Source organism: Mus caroli, unplaced genomic scaffold, assembly GCF_978045245.1.
Source record: "Mus caroli unplaced genomic scaffold, Mus_caroli_1 scaffold_4, whole genome shotgun sequence".
Lineage (NCBI taxonomy): Eukaryota > Metazoa > Chordata > Mammalia > Rodentia > Muridae > Mus > Mus caroli.
The window spans coordinates 152090937-152113436 of NW_028227259.1; the positions used below are offsets into that span (position 1 = coordinate 152090937).

Genomic DNA, 22500 nt, shown 5'->3' on the forward strand with positions numbered 1-22500 from the left:
AAGAAGCTAACCAGAGCTTCTGTAGAGAGTTTAATGAACACCGTGAGCCGATGTGGTGGAAGATGGTCAGGTCTGCCCCTTGGGATGGGGGTGGAGGTGGGATGCGTCCCTGGAGGAGTGGGAGTGGCCCGAGGAAGTTGCTGTAGCGTCAGGACCTCATTCCTTCCACCTGGGAGGCATGGGCTTCACAGAACACCCAAATAGGAAAGTGAATGGCGCAAAGGAGGCTTTACTATCTTTCTAGGTTTAAGTCAGGCTGGGGGTTTGTGAGTTAGGGGAAGGGAGGGGCGAAGGCTTAAATGAAATGAGCTTAAAGTTTGATTTAGATTGGACTGGACTTTGTAATAACAGCCAGTCAGACCGCTTGTTAACACCCGAAGGTGACAGGAAAAGCGATAAAACGTGCCCTAGATTCCTCCAGAAGAAATGGGAGGCCACATAGAATAATGTAAAAAGACAACCGTGTGAAAAGTGCTCTTTCATGATTTCCCTTCACAAGATAGACCAGTTAGTACAAAAATTCAGCTGGTATAAAATGTTGCTCAGCACAGCAATGCTGGGGTGGGGGAGGGAGCCCATTTCCCCCACACTCCGGACCCCCAAGAGAAAGCGAGCAAGCACATCAGTAAGCAAGCATCGTCATTCTCTGTCAGTCTGTCCCAAATCTTGTGAGCCAGAGGCTGGAGAAGCGCCCCCCCCCCCCCCCCGGCTGTCTTCAGGCTTCCCAGGTGCGCTGCTTTCAGGCGACCTGCAAGGGCTACTGAGAAGTCCTGCGTTCATGTTTACTTCTGAGGAACGTTGTGAGCTACGAAGCAGACAAGCTTGCGTTGAGACAAGAGCCTTTCAAGTGGGTAGCCCTATTTGGAGGCAGAGGCAGGAGGATATCTGTGAGTTTCAAGTGAGATCCTGCGTCAAATACCCCAACTCCCCCACCCCGCTAAACCCGCACACAATCACACACAAAACCCTTACAGAGACTACTTTAGTCTCCTGTCCATCAGCCCCGCTACATCCCTTCCGAGTTCACCCGCTGGACCCCAATTCTTCCTGCTGCACGCAATTAAAAGAGGCTCTCTCTTCCGATTGGACCACAGCACATCCCACTCGTGGGAGTCAGGACTCTAGGTCAGCGACCTCAGGCTGCTTCTCTTTTCTCTGGGGTCTGAGGCTGGATGCTCCGGACCACTGTGGTCCCGTGAGCTGCCGGGTCGTGTCGGGCCGGCAGAGGGCGCTCGGCTCCCCCCACGGGGCTCCAGCCGAGAGGAGGCGCCGGGGCTCACGAGCATCTCCGGGCGGCCGGGAGGGGGTGCGCGCCTCCGGCCGCTGTAGCCCGGCTTCTGTCACCGCGGACGGCACCTCACTGGAGGGTGGGCGGGAGCGGCGTCTTTGTCCGGCGAGGCGTCCTCAGCCCGGGCCATCCCTGTGATCAGAGCCCGGCAGCTTGGGCGGTGCCCAGCGGTGAAGTGCGCGGGCGGAGGGCTGGCTGCGACCACGGCCCCAGGTACCCCGGTGCCCTAAGCTCGCCACCTGCGCCACCTCAGCCCGCGCTCTGTCAAGTTGCAGAAGACTCGGGTGGGTCAGGAGTCTGGACGCGTGGGCGCGTTGCAAACTCCAGCTGCGAAGGAGCTGCGTGCGGAGGTAGCCCGGCCCGGGATGCTCCCGGAGGCTGCTCTGGTGTCTCTGCACATCCTTCTTGGCTCCTCCAGACCCAGGTGAGCGACTGCTGTCCGCGCGTCCCGATCCCGCTGGAGACAGGTGCAGAGCGGGGCGGAGGCGGTGCCTTTTGCTGGCTTCTCTGGCATCAGAGAGCCCGCTCCCCGCTGCCCACATCTTCTGCTCCGCCGGAGAGAGGCTGCAGCCCACTCGCACCTTCTGGGGATGTCAGGTTGAGCACGGTGTTTCAGAGGCGACAGCGGGTTAGCCTAAGCGAGCTCCCACCCCACTCCACCCCCAGCTCGGGATAATTCGGTCTGTGTCTTCGTCTTAATTTAGCACCGATGTGTTATTTCCTTGGAGCCCTAGAATGGTAAGGCTTGCTCCATCCATTTTTCAACCCCCTTCATTCTGAGTCTGTGCAGGGAAAGGCTTGCAAGTGATGTTACTACCGTTCTATTTTAAATACAAACACCCAGAGAAGTACGCTTGGCGGCGTGCCAGAGGCGCCTGCACTCTTTTGTTATGTAAGTGCTTCACAGGAATATTTGCTGGTTGGTAAAGTTAGGAGCGGTTACCAGAGAACGTAAGAGCGCAGGAAGTCAGAGCGCAGGAAGTCAGAGCCATAATTTCTGTCTTAGCTCAAAACTTTCCTTCAGGATAAGCATGAGATGGTTTTGGTATCATTTAAAGGCGACACGAGGTCCTTTCAAAAGAAAAATTCATACCGTAGACTCTCAAGCGTTAAGACACAAAACAGGCTTTTTTTTTTTTTTTTTTAAATGAAGTCTGTTATGATAACCAGTGGGACGTCTCTGACAATAAATAGGTGGGGAGTGACTTAAAGAAATAGATCCCTGTCACATAGCTGTTTTGGCTTTTAAATTGTTAGGTAGTTGTATTTTGCTGTCACGTGGACATGGCTAATCGTGTGTGGACAGTTATTAAAGATCTCTGCTCACACGTACCGTAATTTCTCAGGTACAAAGATGAGAGTGGAAAACATCAGATACGCATCCTGTTCTTACTGGTTTCTGGTGATGGCATTTGTTATGTGTGTGGCTCATGTGGAGTCAGGGTTGTGAGTGTTGGTGGGCATCGTTTCGTGCTTCGTTTAGTCTCCGGCAGCATAAGGTGGGGCTCGGTGGGTTCGAGGTACCCCAGCCAGGCGTGTGGCATATAGGGAGAGAAACTTGTGTTTGACTGGAGAGAAGCTAAAGATTTTAGCTCGGGTCTTTTTCATCTAAGTGATTTTCCTGCTTGTTTTTCTTGCAAAGAAAAGCTGTGTGTACCAGGGATCCTTAGTCCCACAGAGGGTACCCATGGGAGTCTTAGTTGGGGTATAGTGCATTGTGCAAAGGAAACCCTGAAAGTTCAGTAGTTTTGGGGAGAGGGAGTGCCTTCTTTTTGTTTGCATGATTTTTTTAAAAAATTGTTTCACCAAGGATTATTTTTCTCACTGAATGGATGTTTTCATATACTATATAGGAGTGCAATCAGTCAATCAGGTGCACAAAAGCCTTTTTGGTATTTTTAAGGACAGAGGGAAAGCTGGCATCTTTTATAAGTCCACATTTCCACAGCTTGGGGCGGGCTTACTGAGGCTTTATGGGAGCTTATGTAAGAGCCACGGCGGTGCTTTTGGTACTCGGTTAAACTCCCTGCTTTGGCTATTACATAATTGACATGGAACTAGGCTGTCAGAGCTGAAATTGTGAAGGAGAATGTATAAAAACCTAGGCTCATGTGGGATGCACACAACACACACACACACACACACACACACACACACACACACACACACACGGCTTTATAATGAATAGCTGCTGCCAAATTAGAGGGAGCAGCAGGGATGGTCGTTTGTGAACGGGAGATAACTGTGTCAGGAGGATGGCTGGAATAGATAACTGTTAGGTTTAGCAATTTTCTAGAGATCTGAATGCTGGCTGAAACTACTGCAGCCCTTTCCATGCTGGCTAAGACAAAGAGGCTGGGAATCTTGGCCTTCAGGTCCCTCCCCTGGACTTACTTTGGGAGGCCTTGGGAGGAGCACTGGCTGTTTATTATGTGGTTTTGTAGTTTTGGATTTTTTTTTTAAATAGGGAGGATTCCCTTGCCACTCTCTCAGCCCTAATTTTATAAGTCCAAGTTTCTATGAATCTTGAATCTGTTCCATTTTCTGTTATGTTTAAATGTTACCTTATAAAATAGCCTTATTATTAATTATTATTATTATTATTATTATTATTATTATTATTATTATTAATGTATATGAGAACACTGTAGCTGTCTTCAGATACACCAGAAGAGGGCATCCAATCCCATTAGGGATGGTTGTGAGTCACCATGTGGTTGCCGGGAATTGAGCTCAGGTCCTCTGGAAAAGTAGTGCTCTTATCTGCTGAGTCATCTCTCCAGCCCAGCCTTTTATTTATTTATTTTTTAAAGATTTGATTGATTTATTTATTATATGTAAATACACTGTAGCTGTCTTCAGATCTCATTATGGGTGGTTGTGAGCCACCATGTGGTTGTTGGGATTTGAACTCAGGACCTCTGGAAAAGCAGTCAGTGCTCTTACCCGCTGAGCCATCTCACCAGCCCCCTTTTCTTTCTCTTTCTTTCTTTCTTTCTTTCTTTCTTTCTTTCTTTCTTTCTTTCTTTCTTTCTTTCTTTCTTTCTTTCTTTCTTTCTTTCCTTCTTCCTTCCTTCCTTCCTTTCTTTCTTTCTTTCTTTCTTTCTTTCTTTCTTTCTTTCTTTCTTTCTTTCTTTCTTTCTTTCTTTCTTTCTTTCTTTCTAATATTTTATGTGTGTGTTTGCCTACATGTCTGTGTACCTTATGCATACAGTACCCATGGTGGCCAGAAGAGGGCATCAGATCCCCTGAAACTGGAGATACAAGTGGCTGTGAGCTACCTTGTGAGTGCTGGGATTCGAACCCAGCTCCAGAACAGCAGCCATGATATTAACTGTTGAGCTATCCTCCCACTTCTCCTACCCCCACCCGCCAAACCTCATGGAGCTATAGCTTCCTGAAGACCAGTCCCATGTTTTGTCATCTCTCAGGACTTCTTTTTGGATCTTTGTGTCTTTGTGTAATCTGGAGAAATGAAAAACAAACACCCCCCAACCCTCCCGCCCCCCCGCCCCCCCCCCCCCAAAAAAAAAAAAAAAAAACAACCAGCACCAGGAAAGGATATGTGTGGAAAGTAAGCTGCAGCTCACCTGCATCTCAGAGGCAGGGTGCCAAGAGAGAGGGAAGAAAACAAAACAAAACAGCTATGAGATATTCATTAAAACATGTTAATGGGAACAGAGCGCACCGGCTCTGTTGGAGACCTTCCTGTATAAACTCTTTAGGGTCTCTCAAGTAGGAATTTCAAATAGTGAACAAACAAATCCAGCCTTGGGAAATAACCCACAAGAAACAAAGTATGTTGGGAAGGACCAGATGAGGCAGGAGGCTGTCTGATTAGCAGTCTTCTCCAGTGGCTAAGAGCCTTTAAACGGTGCGTGAGAGGGGAGTTGTTACTCTTTGTAACAACTCTTTGCTGAGGAGGGTCGCCTTTTTTCTGACCCGATTTCTACTTTCTATTGGAACTTGAATGTCTTCAGACCTTCCCTTTTTGACTCTTCCCACCACAGCACGTGATACTCATCTATCATCATCCGCCATCAGTCACCCGATATTTACTATCTATCCATCAGCTGTCCTCTAGCATCCACAATTCATTATCCTCCGTCAGCATCACCCATCCATTTATAAAGAGGCCGTCCTTCACCAGATATACGGGCTCCCTATGAGCCCTTTCCTCAACTGGGGCTTGACATTGTCCTGGGAGATCTGCACTTTCAGCGTGAATTTTGTTCTTCCATCCCCTACCTATGAGAACACAGCTTGTAGTGGGCATGGAATGACCTAGCAAAGACTTTAGCTGGATTTCCTTTCGTTACATCATTTATTTTAAAAGTTTGCATCACTCTGGGATGCAAACATGCCTATCTATCACCCAGGGGTGCTTTTTCTCAGAGACCTTTTGAAATGTGCTCACTAGGAAGGAAGAGGCTCTGCTTCCAGTCTCTGCAGAAGGATAAGACCTAACCACTGCAACGCTAGCCTGCAGACAGACACCCCCCCCCAATCACAGACATTGAATATTGCCTTATTTTTGTATATTTCTACTCCCATGATTCTGATCTCACACTCATGGACAGGAGTTAAGTTCAAGTGGTAGTAGTAGTCGTCGTCATTGTCCTCCTCCTCCTTCCTTCTTCTTTCTTCCTTCCCCTCCTCCTTCTTCCTTCCCCTCCTCCTTCTTCCCTCCCCCTCCTCCTTCTTTCCTCCTCCTCCTCCTCCTCTTCCCCCCTCCTCCTCCTCCTCCTCTTCCTCCTCCTCCTCTTTGAGAGACAGTTTCACTATGTAGCTTTGGCCGTCCTGGAATGCTCTATGTAGACCAGGCTGGCCTCGAACTCAGAGATCTACCTGCCTCTGCCTGCTGAGTGCTGGGATGAAGGGCATGCACCACCACCGTGTCAAGTTCAAGTTCTGTAAGTTCTTTCCTCTCATCCTGAATAAAATCTGTGCTTACTGCAACTTTGTGCCTGGATTAAAAATGTGTCACCATCATACAATCACCCCAGGGTGTACGTAGTGAAGAAAATGGGAAAACACAGTGCCCTTAAGGAATTGGATGAGGTTAAGTAAAATGTCGAATGGATTAGGTCCAGTGAGGAAAATGAGTCAGATGGGGGAGAAGTAGTTTGGAGGGGAGAATCACTATTTCTAGTCGCATGGACACTCAAGGGTCCCTGGCAAGGAGGAGCCCATTGGGGTCTCTCAGGGCAGAGGACAGCTGGCACGTGGGAGCCAGGGCTAGTGGCTGCACTGGAAATTCTCATGCTGATATAATGGAACAAGCAGCAGCTTGCTCTCTGTGGGAGAATGAGTGCTGGCATGTCCCTTCAGGGCTTATCAGTTGATGTCAGAGACACAGGGGTAACCAAAGTTTCTTAGGGCATCAGAAACCTGGTCTGGACCACTGAGTAGGAAGAGAGGCTATATGCCCTCACTGGGAATTCTCCTGGTCTGTTTCCATGGCAACCGGGACTTTTGCCCCTCACCTTAGGAAGGTACTGGAGCTGTGGTGGAGAACCACAAAATTCATCCTTGAGGAGTATCTCACAATAGCTAAAGAAAACGAGCCAGAGAAAAGCCCACCCGAAGGCAACCTGGCTGTACGGTGTGAGGAAGAGAGGTGTTTAGTGTGGCAATGAGGACCCTGGACACCCAGACCTTGCATCCGATGGCTCGGACATGTTGTTGTAGGTGTGTGTGCATCTGAACCCAGACTTGCATAGATCCTTTAGCCTAGAAGGTAGTGAGGCCTCTGGGAGAATGGGAGCTAGGAACTGGCTGCTGTTTTACCTACGATTTCTGGGCACAGAGGCTGAGCTTGGGGTGTAGGGCAGAGTCTAGGCTAAATGCTTATTTTTAAAAGACTGTGGCTTGTAACCACACTCTACCTCCAGGAGCCCAGGGACATGCCTCCTGCGCGGGAGTTCTTGGTCAGTAGTGGCAGAAAGAATCTCAGAGCAGCTTGGATGAGCACGTGCTGGTGACAGTTATGGGTGGCTGCTGAGTCTGTTGCTGCATCTTGTGTTGCTTTGTAAACTTGGGAGATGCGGCGTTTAAGGTCATTCCTGGCTTTTTGGTACTTCCAGGAGCCGTAAATGGGTCATTACAACAAATCGATCTGTATGCATAGTGTAAAATCCAAACGGATTGCAAAATAGATTTAAGATTTAAGATCACAGTTGGGCATAATGGCCTTTAACCCCAGCTCTCTGGAGGTAGAGGCAGGTGGATTTCTGTGAGTTTGAGACCATCCTGGTCTATATAGCGAGTTTCAGGGCAGCCAGGGCTACATAAAGAGACTCTGACTCAGGGGTGGGGTGGGGTCACATTCCCAGGCACTTGATATGCTATTAGCTACTCTAGCCTTCGGGTGGTTTTCTCAGTCAACAGTCTTACCTTCTGCTAAGTAAATAGAAAACAAATGATTAAACGAATAAGGCAAGTGACTAATGTCTGGGTCTCTTGTTTTTATTTTCTGTGTTGTTACCACAGTGTGTAGGAGATGGAAGGAGAGGAGCTAGTTCGATCTGCTGCTGATACAGTGCTTGCTTCGTGTTTCTCAGGAACTGTTATTTTCTTTTAGGATAATGAATGGCCCTTGTCCTGGACTGGGCAGTTTGAAGACACTTGAGTACTTCTCCATGTTTGCCCTGTGCACTCTGTGGACCTACAGCCCCCCTGAAACAGCAGATTCAGTTCCTAGATGGAGTGCAGGAAGTGAGCAGTGGGCGCGGTTAAGGCCAGCCCAGTGCCAGTAGTGACAGGTTGATATTGGTGCTGGGAAGTCTGAGCCTCCTGCAGACAGAAGAGGCATATTAGCTGCTATGGTACATCTGCCCAGAAGCAAGTTGAGATTGATACAGTGATTTTCAGTGCTTTCTAGAAGCACAGGGGAGACAGCACGGAGCACAGAGCCACCCGTTACAGGAAATGACAACAGAGGCAAACGGTAGGAAAGCAAAGTCCCCACACTTTGCCAGATGGCTGCTGTAAAGTACTAATCCCAAACACAATATGAACACGGTCTCTGTGAAATGACTGGAGAAGTAGTCTCAAACTACCAGAATTAATTAATTGTCTCTGCGCTGAATGGTTTGAAATTACTCATGCAAAATACCTTCTCAGCAAGACAATCTTTTCTACACACAGATGGGGACTTGTCACATATGCCAAGACCATTTTTAGTTCCCAATGGTTATAAAGATTATTTATTTATTTATTTATTTATTTATTTATTTATTTTTATCTTATATGTTTGGGTGTTTTGCCTGCATGTATAGCTGTGCACTGTGCATGCAGTACCCACGGAGGCCAGAAGAGGGCGTCAGATTCCCTCCTGGAACTGGAGTTACAAATGGCTGTGAGCTGCCATGTGGGTGGTAGGAATTGAACCCAGGTCCTCTGGAAGAGCAGGCAGTGCTTTTCTTTCACCACGGAGCCATCTCTCCAGCTTCTTATGAAGTCATTTTAATACAACGACGTTGTCTTTGGCCCTCAAACTTCATACTGAAAACTTTCTGCTAGGTTTTAGGATTATAATTCTGAGAAGAACTTAAGATGCTGCAGTGAACTAACTGTACCTGTGAGTTAGAGCTGGTTCACGGGGTTGAGAACAGAAGAGGAGAGATCCTCTCCCCCAAGCCTCCCTTTATGATACATAGTATTACAGTGTCATTCTGGAGCCTAATACTTGAGCCCATTAACTTAGTGGATGTTACAAGACCTCAAAACAACCCTTCCCCCAACAATATTATATAACATTAAAATCATTCTGAAAAACAAAAACAAAAACAAACCCATTTTCATCACTGAGTGTGCTAGTTTTCTGTTGCTATAACAACATACCAGAGTCTGGATGCTTACAGGAGTGTCCAATCCATGGCTTGCAGTCGGCTTTATGCGGCCACATCTGACTATGGATATGGCATATACTCAACATTGTAAGCTTACTTAAAACCCCGAGACTTACTTATTTATTGTAACTTGATTGCTGTTGTTCTAAAGCATAAACTTTACAGGTGACGCTGTGACTCAACACCAAAAAGTTGGACATTCCTGGAATAAAAAGGGTTAATTAATTACTTTTTCCATTTTTTTTTTTAGTGTGTGTGTGTGTGTATATGTGTGTGTAACAATAATAATTAAAGAAGGGATTTGGGAAGGAGTGGGGAGGTGTGGGAGAGCTGGAGGGGGCAGAGTGAGGTGGAAATGATATAATGCAGTACTCATTATGAAATTCTCAAAAAAAAATAAAAATAGAAACAAACAAACAAACCCCAAAACCTATAAGACACACACAGCTGAGAATGGCTGTACCTGTATAGCAATCCTATCCAGTGAGCCACATACGTAATGCTGGCTGGTATTTGCAATGAAAAGTAAAGCCAGTGCAGTTGATTTAATCTGATATGTCTCCAGTATGGGAATTTTCCTATGTTAATTTTCCCAGGTAGAGACCAGGAACAACTTGTGGAGTCAGTTGGGTTCCAGAGGAAGACTCATTTCTACCTGCGGAGCCATCTCACAACCCCAAAATCCCATATTTTATTTTATTGTTTTTTTTTTGAGACAGGATTTCTCTACATAGCCCTGGCTGTCCTGGGTCTTGCCCTGTCAACCAGGATGGCTTAGAACTCAGAAATCTGCCTGCCTCAGCCGCCTGAGCACTACCATGTCTAGTTCAGAATCCTGTATTTTACACTAATAATGCATCCTAGTAGTACTGACTAGCTGCGTTGCGGGTACCCAGAAGCCACGAAGATTTCAGGCTTTTAGACATTTACCACGGAGTACACAAGATTCTGACATCACCGCTAGCACAGCGTTTATTTATTCGTAAGATGTTTACTCACATTCTTTCTCAGAAAGCACACAACCCGTTGGCACACATAACGAGACAGGCATGGCGTCATTTTCTTGTCCTCCCTTGTCCAGTGGAGGAAGCTGTGAGTCCTGCCTGGGCCAGGCTGTGGTGGACAAGAAGGGCTTTGCTAAGGCGATGCTTAGGAAGATGAAGGGCGGAGCAATTCAGGAGACAGCAGGAGGAAAGGCAGGGGTGTGTGCAGAATCGCCGCTAGCTAGCGTGTGCTCAGCGGTTTGGCTCACTTGGAGCAGGTGTGTAAGCGTCTTGCCCAGGGAGTGGTGTGGCTGAGCTGGAGCGGGAGGCTGAGCTATCAGAGGCCACCTGCTAGGGAGCTTGGATGCCCTTCCTTGTTAGCAAGCTATGGGAAGCCCTGCAGTGGGATTCGTGTTCTTGCTTCAGCATGCAGACATGCCGTTGACTTTTCTTATTTCCCTTCGGTCTTCTGCAAGACAGGGGTATTGAGATGGCAGGGGTTGCTACGAAGATTAAAAGAACTAGCAGTGGTCCCATTTATGACTCCCATGACTATAGAGACTGTCTCCCCGGCAGACTCCATACACTGAACTCAGTTCTTCTTCAAAGTGTCCGTACTCTAGTGTACTCAGAGAACACTATTAAGAATATACATCCTTGGAGCATCAGGATCAACCTTAGGGCTGGTATTTAGGAATTATGTCCATGCTCTCTGTGTGTAGATACCTTGTTTTGATTGTTTACCAATGTGCAAAGTCCGTCTCCTTAGCCTTTTTCTATCTGAGGCCCAGGGCGTTACACCAGGTCCATGTTCTGTTGTTAGAGATGGTCTAGAGAACCCACTCTGGTCACAGTGTTCATTCCCTATGCCTCAGGGTTCCTCTGTGTGAGGTTGACCAGTTGCTTCTTGGCCAGCCTGTGGTCCTCCATGGAATGCCCTTATCCAGTCTGGCTTTCACTCATACACTTGTAATCTTCACAGAGCAGTTAGGACACCTTAACTTCACTAAAACTCTTACGTACATGTTTTCGTTGGTGAGCCTATATGTGTGCCAGAGATCAACCTGGTGTGTTTGTTATTCCTCGGAAGCTGTCCATTTTGCCTCTTGAGATAGGATCTCTTATTGAGGCCCAGCGTGTGTCAGTTAAGCTAGGCTGGCTGGCCAGTGAGCCCCAGGCTCCACCCATTTCCCAAGTGTAGGGATCAGAACCACACGTAGCTTTTTATGAAGATGATAGGGATCGAACTCAGGTCCTATTGCTCTGCGTGGTGAGCACTTTAACACCTGAGTTATCCTCCAAGTCCCTATTTCCTTACTAACAAGCCATTGCTTCCTGTCTCCTCTTTACCATGCGTTCTGTAATTCCAAATGGTCAGGGCTGTTTCATGTTCAGTAGTAGCTCCGTGTGGCCATTAGTAACGTTAATAACAACACATGCTTTTCTGATTACAAAGGTTTCCTCTCAACAGTCGCTATCACTGAAACACTTTCAGCTTTGTGGCAGTCAGCGTAGGTCACAATGTCTCTGTTTTAAGGTGCAGCCAGGACAGGGACCCTGCAGATAGAGTGCCTCTGAATGATACTTTCCCATTGCATCTCCCTTAAGGACCTTCTGATGTTCTCTGAGAAGTGGGATTGGTTCTGAGGGAAACGATTGGTTTTCCCTAGCCTTGCCAACTTGGATTCTTTCATTGCTCTGTCGAGTTCCAACGGCAATTTTGATGTCGTGTTTTGATCTTATATTTTATCTCTACGCTTAGAAAATAGGAGCAGAAAACAGGTGACTGGTACTCAAGAGATCAATATGTTTATTTGGCAGGAGGGTGCTCGTTCATGAACACAGAGCGAAAATAAACCAAGTAAAACTGAAGGGAGGCTGCTGCTGTAATGGGTCTCCTGGTGGGAGGGAAACGCCTCCCACCCTTTCCTGTTCCCACTCAGAAAGAAACACGTTTTTGAACACGTAAATTTTTGGTGCCGAGGGATTCACACAGCTGCTCTTCCACTGGCTTTTTGTCCCAACAGTACTGTGCATACTATGAATTATGTCAAGGGTGGTGTGGTGGTGGGGTTGTGGTAGGCTCTTAAGATAGATGGGTTATTAATATATTTATCAGACAGGAGTGGATTCTTTCCATTCCGTCTGGGTCCCACATGGGCACCTGCTCCCTGTTCCCATCCCCTTTCAAGCTCTGACATCCATCCACAGCCCGGCTCTTCCTGCCCCGTCTTGCCTCCGCCATGCCTGTGATCCTGGCCACAGGTTTGTTTTTAGAGAGACCTCCTGCATTGCAGAGGGGAGGCTGGGAAGGCACTGGCAGTTGCTGTAGACAGAAAGGAAGAACTGAGAAGCAGCTCAGAAACCCCCAGATGTGGAGAGAACACAGTTATTATCTTCTGGGCACCAAGGGACTGTTGACACGGAGAAGAAAAATTGATCGATGTTAAGTAATACATAGTATTGAATATTTAATTATTTATAATAATCCTCCCAATCTTGTCCCTTTTTTCGGAGAAATTTTGAATTTTCCATTTGTTTCCTAGGTGAAAAATGGTTGAATATTGAACAATGTGTCTGTCCCTCAACCCAAGAAGAGCAAATATTTTGTGATATCTATTCCAGCAGGTTTTAGAGGGAAATCTGTCTTTCCTACTATTTAACATTGGGTCTTTTTGTCATTTGATTGAGGAAAAAAAATTTTTTTTTGTTCCTGAGTTTTGGGGAAATAATTTTTAAAAGGATGTAATTAATATTTTCAACATCTTAAGGTACATAGTTTCATTGGTTCTTAGTTTCTCCTGAAGTAAAATAAAATTAATACGGAAGAGGTTACATGTAGTAGTATTTACAACACCGAAGAGCCACACAATAGACACAGCAGACATCATGAATTAGAGGCATGTGTCCCCCAAGAGAATGTCAACTTCTTCAATAATTTCATTTCTGTGGGGGTTTTCATGATCATTAACTACTCAAGGGATGAAGACAGAGGATGAACGCAGTCATGTAATCCACAGGGGATTAACTGGAAAACAAGATTAAGTGGCTCCCAAATCCTAGACTTAGCCCGTAGGAGCTCACAGGATGACACCAACTGGAAGTTTGTGTAATTACAGTATAGAGCCAAGAACTCTATGGCGTGAACCCCATTCCAACAGGATGCGGCATCACGATGCTATTGCGTGTGTTTTGCTGGCTCTCTGGTGTTTTCAGGTCTCTTTTTCTTTCTAGGTTTCCACAGCTGGATTGCCTGCTAGACCAGATTGTGACCAGTGACCTGGAAGCTTGTGTTAGGGGTCAGGGGTCAGGGGTCAGGGTGAGTTCACATACAGTTCTCTTTCATTTATTATTCGCTTTGCAGTCACCCCTTGAGTGCCTTACACTTCCTGCTCTCTCCCAGAAAAAGGGCTGCCACTGTTTTTAATTTATGTTTTTGTAAGTGATGTCATTTATTTAAAAGGCCACTGACAATGAATTCTCCACGAAAGCTTATTTCATTTTGTCTATTTAAAAGTGCGAATTGAGACCCAAGTTCAAGCTTCATGTTTTGTTAATGGTCTTACAGATGTAATAGACATCTCTTTCTTAGTGGTAATTAATCTTCTACGACAACAAAAGGTTATCTCGTTGTTGTCATTACATCGATTGACAGAAACGGGGCAAGAAGCTGCAGCAGTGTGGGTCTGGGTGTTGGTGGTGGGAGGGCATGCTGAACTATGTGCTTGATAAATTCAGCTACCTAGAGAAGCTGGCTGGTGGCTTGTACCTGCAGAACCAGCACTTGGGAAGCAGAGACAGGAGAATTACTGCCAGTTGGAGGCAAGCCCATGCTATATAGTAAAAGTTTCAGGTCAGGCTCGGCTTCTTTATCTTTGTCTTAAAGCCAAAAACTGACCAGGAAAGAAACCCAGAGCCAAGAGAGCAAAGCTGTACCAGTGGGCAAGTCGATGCTCTATAAATAAAGCCCGATAAATGAAGATCAGAAGCTGTAGTGAGCAGCCGTGGCCATGGAGAGCTTCAAACACCGAGGAAAGCTCTTCTGGGGGAGGGATGTTTGTCCCATATGGCATTATGTGCAAATTAGACAAAAGTATTCCTTCCATATGACATTTTATTCCCATCTAATTGGGAAATTGTTGAACTAAACCGATTGTTGGAAAAGATACTTTATTACCATATGCTAGAAAATTATAATGTAAACAGTCAAATTACCTACCAGGAATGTATCCAAATTTTAAGAGAGACACAATTTTAAAAATAACCAAGATGTCCGGTGAGTAGGGAATGCTTCCCCCGAAGTGTGGCAGTTTTCCCACCTTGCACAGTCTGAACGCCCTGCAGGGCAGTTCTGCATTGTTGGGACCCAATTCATGGTAGGCGGGAAAAGGAGTTTTTTAAGTATGTTCTGCTCTTAGGAGATGGAGGATTGAAATAGGAGTTTGAGGCATGGCTTTTATTGGAAATTTAGGTGATTTGAAAGGAATTTGACAGACATGTTAAAAGCTTCTATAGGTTTCAGGTATTTTGATTTTTTTCTGGGGGTAAAATTAGGGAAGGAAATAGAAACTATTTTAAATGAAAATTCTGGCTAATTCCTGCAGTCCTGTGCTTGACTGTCAACTTGACACACCCAGGAAGGAAGTAACTCCTTTTGAGGAATTGCCTCCGTCAGCTTGACCTGTAAGCCTGTCTATGGGGCATTTTCTTGATTGCTGATTGATGTAGGAGCCCCCGTCAACTGTAGGTGGAATAATCCCTAGGCAGGTGGGCCTGGGCTGTGTAAGGAAGGCAGCTGTGGTCTCTGCTTCAGTTCCTGCTGTGGGTTCTTGTCTTGCCTTCCCTTGATGATAGACTGTAAGTGTAAGCTGAGTGAGACCCTTTCTCCCCCCTGAGGGGGTTTCAATGACTGTTTTGTCACAGCAATAAGAAGCAAACTAGGATGGTGTTATAAAGTATATTTTCAGACCCACCTTTCTCTTTACTCAAGTGAGCTTGTTGCATAGGTGGGTGGCCACCTGTGTGGCACTTTAACTTTCGAAGACTGATTAAACCTGCATTATTTTTAGCTCCAGGGAGTTGATTTCAGGAAGTCCAGTGTAGCCATAAGGACCAGCCCTCCTTTACGTGCATGTTTTCATAATTAATCTTCTGAAGAAATCAAAAGCTGTGGAGAGATGGCTCAGCAGTTAAGGAGAGATGGCTCAGTGGTCAAGAGCACTGACTGCTCTTCCGAAGGTTCTGAGTTCAAATCCCAGCAACCACATGGTGGCTCACTACCATCTGTAAAAGCTGTTATCTCAGTGTTGTTGATGTGTGCTTGGTAGATATTGATTGACAGACACAGAGGAAGGGGCACAGTACACTGGGGCCAGATTTGGAGTACTGGGTGGGAGCCTATGATTAGTGATTGAAAAGTTATTGAGAGAGGCTGGGGAGATGGCTCAGCTGAACGAGCATGAGGACCTGAGTTCCTATCCCTGGCACCTACGTCATGTGTCTATAATCTCACATTGGAGGCAGATGGAAACAGGAAGATCTTGGTGCCTCACTGGCCAGCCAGGCTAGCTGAACCAGCAAGCTCCAGCTTCAGCAAGAGACCTTGTCTCAAACAAGGTAAAGAAGAATAGAGGGGGACATCCAGGACACACATGCATCCACACGTGTACTGACACAAAGAATGTCAGACCACATATAAAAGTACAGGACCTCAGATGTGTAGCTTGGCATCCCTGGGCAAGGAGTCGATCAGGGAAGCTCCAGGGGTCTCCAGAGTGTGGAAACCTAAGGCAGTTTTCTCAGAGATGTATTCCTGAGCGCATCTCTACATCTTACCTTGAGGATAGCCATGAACAGATCTGGGCAGTAGCCATTATTTCTGCAAACACCCTTGCTATCCCTATGTTATTCTTGTGACCCATGCAAGAATGGGTCTGCAAGGTGGGGGACTTGGGATCGTTAACACCCAAGCATAGGAATGTAATTAGGAAAACCAATGAGATTTGGGGTGAATTTCTATTATTTTTTGTCTAGAATCTCCCCCACCTCCCAATGCACAAATTATCAACATTTTAAAGAAAAGATAATTCATATTATTTTTTTAATGAGGGGGTGGGGAGGGCAGGCACAGACTGAAAGTTGAGCCAGGGAGGCTGATGGTACTCACCCCTCCTGGAAATTGCTTCTCAGCTTATCCTGGAGTTATTGTGTTTGTTTGTTTTTTCCTTTGTCTTTAAAGTACCGTGGAGGTATAGAATGGGGACATTTTTGGAGCTGATGGTTGGCACCTGTGATATTGAACTAATAATTCTGTGTTTCTTTTTTTTCCTCACCTTTCAGCAGGGAGGGTGATAATTTGCTTGGAGAAGACACCGGGGGGAGATGTTTGCAAACAGCAGTGTAATGAATGTTGAAATGAAGTAGTATGCTGGATCTGATGGCGGTCTGTTGTGTCTTATCACTGCGCGGTCCAAATAATTGTGCAGGCTGTTTTTTTTTTTTTTTTTTTTAAGGGGACATTGAGTGTGAGGATTGTGTAAAGATGTGAATCTTTGGCAGGAACTGATATTTCAACAGGATGGATAGCTTCTTAGGGAAGGGAAATGAGTGGTCTATCCCGTGGTGGGGACCTTTAGGTTTCTAGAGTCTTTTGTGTAGTATACATTTAATGGTTCAGAAGGACCTTAGGTCAGTCACATGGTCAGGAGTTGTACGGCAGTGGTTCTCAACCTGTAGGTCACGACCCCCTTGGAATCACTTTTCATATATCTTGTATATCAGATATTTATATTACGATTCATGGCAGTAGCAAAATTGGGCTGGAGAGATGGCTCCACGGTTAAGAGTACTGACTGCTCTCCCAGAGGTCCTGAGTTCAGTTCCCAGCAACTACATCGTGGCTCACAACCATCTGTAATGCCCTCTTCTGGTGTGTCTGAAGACAGCAATAGTGTACTGATATATATATCTTAAAACAACAACATCCCCCCCAAAAAAACCCGAAAACAAAGATAGTATCAAAATTACAGTTATGAAGCAGCAGTGAAACAATTTTATGGTTGGGCGTCCCCATGACATGAGAAATTATTAAAGGGTCGCTGTGTCAGGAAGGTTGGGAATCACTGTTCTACTGTAAGGACACCTGCTTTGTTCAGTCCTGTGCTGTCCCTAAGACACATCTCTGTGGGTTAATAGTGGTGTCTGGTCCACCACAGGGCTAGGGCCAGTCATGGAGGCAGATCCGGGAAGTTTGACTGCTCACATCACACGCTGCCGCTGGGTGGGCGTTGGGCTGTGAGAAGCAGCAGGACTCTGCTCCGGGGATGGGGAATCACAGTCTGGAGTCACCAGAAGAGTGGAGAACAGAGTAGGGGCCCAGCAGGCAGACTCTGGCCTGGGGCTGAAGGGAAAAGGGCAGGAGGAGGAGAGTCCTCTGGCTGGTTTCCACAGGGACAAGAGTCTTTGGCTTGCTCTGGCCGGTGCCTTGGCTTGGGCTGGCGGCCCGCCACGCTGTGATTGGAAGCACAGTGAGGTTAGACTGCAAGGCTCTTAAGAGGAAGACCTGCTCCATTGCTCCAGCGTGGCAGATCCTGATGAGAAGAGACAGTTCATGGTTTTAAGGTGTTTATTGTAGAAAGACAGAGAGCGGGAGAGAGTAGGGAAGTAGAGGGCAGCCGTGACCATGTTGGGGGGGGGCGAGGAGAGGGAGCAATCGGGAAGCAAGATTAAGAGAGTAAGAGAGCAAGAGGGTAAGAGAGTAAGAGAGAGAGGAGGGGGCAAGCAGCTACTTTTATAGTGGGCCAGGCCTACCTGGCTATTGCCAGAAAACCTTGAGGAGGAGCATACCTGACTGTTGCCAGGTAACTGTGGGGGTGATGTCCCGACCGAATACCAGGAGCCCTACATGACTGATGGCCACAGAATTATGGAGCTGGAGCCTCGTGTCTGGGAGCATGGCAAACGGGCCTTCCATCTCTTGCAGGAACACCTAGCTCCACCAGAAAACAGGCTGCCTTTCACGCTTCCACACATCTGTTGTTCATTTCTTACAACATCCACAGGCAGGTGATGTGTCCTGACTGGAGAGAGGGGAGCTGGGTCTACAGCAAGATATTACGTGTTTGACTTACTCCTCAGACCTTGGACAGACACCACTCTGCTAGGTGAGTCTTAGGGTTTCTGTTGCTATGATACAGCACCAGACCCAAACACAGTTTGGGGAGGAAGGGTTTATTTCACTTATATTTAATACATACATCACAGTCCATCACTGGAGGAAGTTAGGCCAAGAGCTCACCCAGGGTAGGAACCTGGAGGCAGGAGCTGATGCAGAGGCCATGGAGGAGTGCTGCTAACTGGCCTGCTCCCCACAACTTGCTCAACCTGCTTTCATATAGAAGCTTAGGACCACCAGCCCAGAGGGGGCACCACTCACTATGGGCTGGGCCCTCCTCATCGATGACTAATTAAGAACATGTCCTACAGGATTGACTACAGTCTAGATCTTACAGAAATTCCTTAACTGAGGTTCCCTCCTCTGGGACGGCTCTTGCTTATGTCAAGCTGACAGGCTTGCCAGGACGAGGTCAAAAATCATTTCCATGGTCGTATGCACGTCAGGCTAGTCTGTCTGGTCCAACCTGGAGCAGATAATTCTATCATTAGAGGATAACGGATGAACAAGGCCAGGGGAATCCTGGGAATAAAAGAGATCCAGGCACTTGTGAGTTACCCTGTTCTCCTGTGTTCTCACAGAGAAGTGTTATGCTTTTTCTTTCTTTTCTTTTCTTTTTTTGATTTTTCCACTCTGATTTTGAAAAATTAAATACCAATCAAATGTGACCGAAATAGCTGCAAATCTGGAGCACAGGAAAAAAAAAATCACTGTGTGTAAGTCTTATTTTCTGCTTTAAAACAACCCTCCCGGGGACAGTGAGACGGCTTTGGTGGATCAAAGCACTTGGTACCAAGCCCAATGGCCTGAGTGTGTCCCTCAGGACCCACATGGTAGAATGAGAGAACTAACTCATTACCACATGTTCAGACGTACACATAGAAGCCTGTACCCACACGTGCATAATACGTAGATATAATTAAAAGAAATAAAATGAAACGACTCTCGGGGACACGTTAGACGCGCCAGGCTTTTAGAAAGCGTTTGTTTAGGGAGGGCAAGGGTAGTCACTTTCTAATATATCTTATTCCTTAGGCTGAAACACGGAAGAAAATACCAAATGCGTTAGAATATTTGAATCCATAGTGGCAGGGCCTGGACTATTAGGTTGGGGCTGGGGGAGTTATTAAAATGGTAACAATCGCATAAGCCTCTTTGCTGTCCTTTGTTAAAGGGGGGCTCTGCAGGGCCAGCTTCCAGCACCTCTGTCTATGGACCGCTATATAAACTCTGTGGTTAAGGATTAACTATGGGGTCCATTGGAATTGAGGGCATGTTTTATTAACTAGGTCATCAGGGCACACACGCCGGGCTGGGTCCCTGCTGGCACTGTGCTGCCTTTGGTAATTAATTGGGTAAGCTTGTTGGTAGGTAGACAAAATGGCTTCACTATGGTAGCAGGTACCTGTGTGGTATCTAAGCAGGTTGCCCATTAGTGAAGAGTTACAGTCAGAACCTTGGGAAAGTTTCTGTGATGTTCAGGGTGCCACAAGGGTTCGTCCTGTCTGAAATGACCCCAAAAGTTGCCGAGGAACTGAAAATGGACAGATTGTTACTCAAATGTTTTGAAAAGGTTGCAGCATCCACTCACACATTTTGAACCCAATGTGGGTTTTTCCTTTGTGCACTGTCTTAGCCAGGGTTTCTATTCCTGCACAAACATCAGGACCAAGAAGCAAGTGGGGATGGAAAGGGTTTATTCAGCTTACACTTCCACGTTGCTGTTCATCACCAAAGGAAGTCAGGACTGGAACTCAAGCAGGTCAGGAAGCAGGAGCTGATGCAGAGGCCATGGAGGGATGTTTCTTACTGGCTTGCTTCCCCTGGCTTGCTCAGCCTGCTCTCTTATAGAACCCAAGACTACCAGCCCAGAGATGGTCCTACCCACAATGTGCCCTCCCCTCTTGATCACTAATTGGGAAAATGCCTTACAGTTGGATCTCATGGGGGCATTTCCTCAAGGGAGGCTCCTTTCTCTGTGATAACTCCAGCTGTGTCAAGTTGACACACAAAACCAGCTAGTATATGTACCAAGAGCCTGAATTAACATCAGTGTCAGACACTGGCAGTGGTTTCCCCCGGGGTAAAAACTTTGGGGTTACACCCAGGGAGATCCATGTACAGTTGCTCTCCTGAAAGGGCTTGCTTGGTTCTTTGTCACAACCACAGAAGGAACCAAATGGGCTTCTGAGGACCTGACTTACTCTCTGCTCTGGCTAGGGAAGGGTTTTGTTTTCTCTTCCTCATCCATATTGTTAGTCATTGTATCCTGGGCAGGGATTCTGTTGGTCTGTTCCCAACGATTTTCATGGCTCTTAGTCAATGGAGGCTTGACACAAGTTGGGTGCTTACTAAATGTTTGTAGAGAAGGTGAAACGGCAACTGAGTGGCTCATTGCTCTGGGAAGGGGAGCACCTTTGTATTCCTCGCTATGGAGGGGACAGGAAGATGCGCAGCCACACCCATGTTCAGCAGTGGCCAGAAGGACCAAGAAGGCAAGCGTTCACTTGAAGAACTGGAGGCATGGACATTAACCTTCATGCCATGCCACCGCCTTAATGTGAGGGTGGCTTTATAGTAGAAGTCCTTGACATAGTACCTTGTTCTGTGTTTCTATTCAGACATCGTGTTGTCCTGGGGACTCCCTGACACTTCATCAGCAAGCTCTGTGAGAGATGGTATAGAATTTGATGGTACTCTCTCTGGGTTGTAGGTTTTCATTTAAAATTTTTTTTTTAAATTAAATTTTTGTCTTTATATATTTATTTATATTTTAATATTCCTACTTTATATTTGTTGATTTTATTCACTCAAAAGAAGGACATTTTGTTAAAAAATAAATTTAATTAATAGAGTCTCACTGTGCAGCTCTGGTTAACCTCGAACTTGTGGTTCCCCCCACCCCAGCCTCTTGGAGTGATAGGATTGTAAGGGTGTGCCACCATTTTTGGTGATTACAGAGGAGTCTCACAGCAGATAATTGTGTTGCCTTTTGGTGGTATCTGTGTCCTGCTTCCTTCCCCATCAGTCCCTCTGCCATTGTGTATTTTTGGCCAAAATGGTCTTGAGCCCCAAGATTCTTCTCCCTCTTAGGCTGTGTCCTTGTCAATATCTGAAGACAGTATAATTGGGTGTGTCATCTGTGTTTGGAGGTCAGGGATGCTTCTGATTGTCCTCTTACACACAGGATGGTCCTCCAGAGTGGGTTCTCTGTAGGCTTAGATTTTTTAAAACCTACTTTATCTATGGTTAACATTTTGACCTCCTTTCTAGCCCACCACCTACCAGAGGTAGGAGAAAAGAAAGGTTAATAGGAAATGGGGGTTGTGGACCTGTTTAGGAACAGTTCTTCGGGGGCAATTCCAATCTTAGTTGTCAGCAGTCCAGTTCACCAGCAAACACCAAATACGAATGAATAGCAGCTGCTCTATCCAGAAGAAACTTGGAGTATTCACTGATCGACATGAGCCTCAGAAGCTACAAGAAGCATCCATAACATACCAAGAAAGTCTTTGGTTCATTTCTCTCTACCAAGTCAGACGAGTGGTGATCAGCCAAGAAAGTAAGGTGAACCCATGTTAGTGTGCCATAAGCACAGACCAGCATGAGCAGAACCCAATGAAGACCAGCAATGTGATGCTAGGTGAACCAATACAAGAGCATCGTCCACTGTCTCTTGGGTTATACTTAGACTCTTTTCAAACGTCACATGACTTCTCAGGCATCTACTCCAGCAAAACATCACATGCCCTTTCACCAGGCAACATCCAGAAAAACACCACATGTCTGTTCTCAGCAAAACATACTCTCCTAAGACAGTTTCCAGAAAAAACATCACATGAGACAAGCGAGTCTCCAACAAAACCTGAAATTCCCACTTCAATTCTTTTGGTTTTTTTGGTTTTTCAAGACAGGGTTTCTCTGTATAGCCCTGGCTGTCCTGGAACTCACTTTGTAGACCAGGCTGGCCTCGAACTCAGAAATCCGCCTGCCTCTGCCTCCCAAGTGCCCACTTCAGTTCTTGTTCGAAGGTGAGCCGAGCCAAGATTGAGAAAAAGGTTTGGATGACAAAACAATATTTTTGCCCACAATGTAGAGGAAAACAAAACAAAACACCCCATCCCATGACTGTACTGGTTACTTTTCTCATTGCAGGGACTAAATAACTAGACAAAGAGCTTTGGGAGGGAAGGGCTTGTTGTG

The 22500-nt window shown here is 46.3% G+C and overlaps 1 protein-coding gene across 1 annotated transcript in view; it reads left to right on the forward strand.

Annotated features, from left to right (window-relative positions):
• The first annotated feature begins 1262 nt into the window (after positions 1 to 1262).
• Mtus2 (microtubule associated scaffold protein 2) overlaps positions 1263 to 22500 on the forward strand; it is a 355323-nt gene continuing 334085 nt past the window's right edge. The window contains exon 1 of the mRNA XM_029477860.2: positions 1263 to 1712. The gene's annotated coding sequence lies outside the window, so the exon portion shown is untranslated. The remainder of the gene's footprint in view (positions 1713 to 22500) is intronic.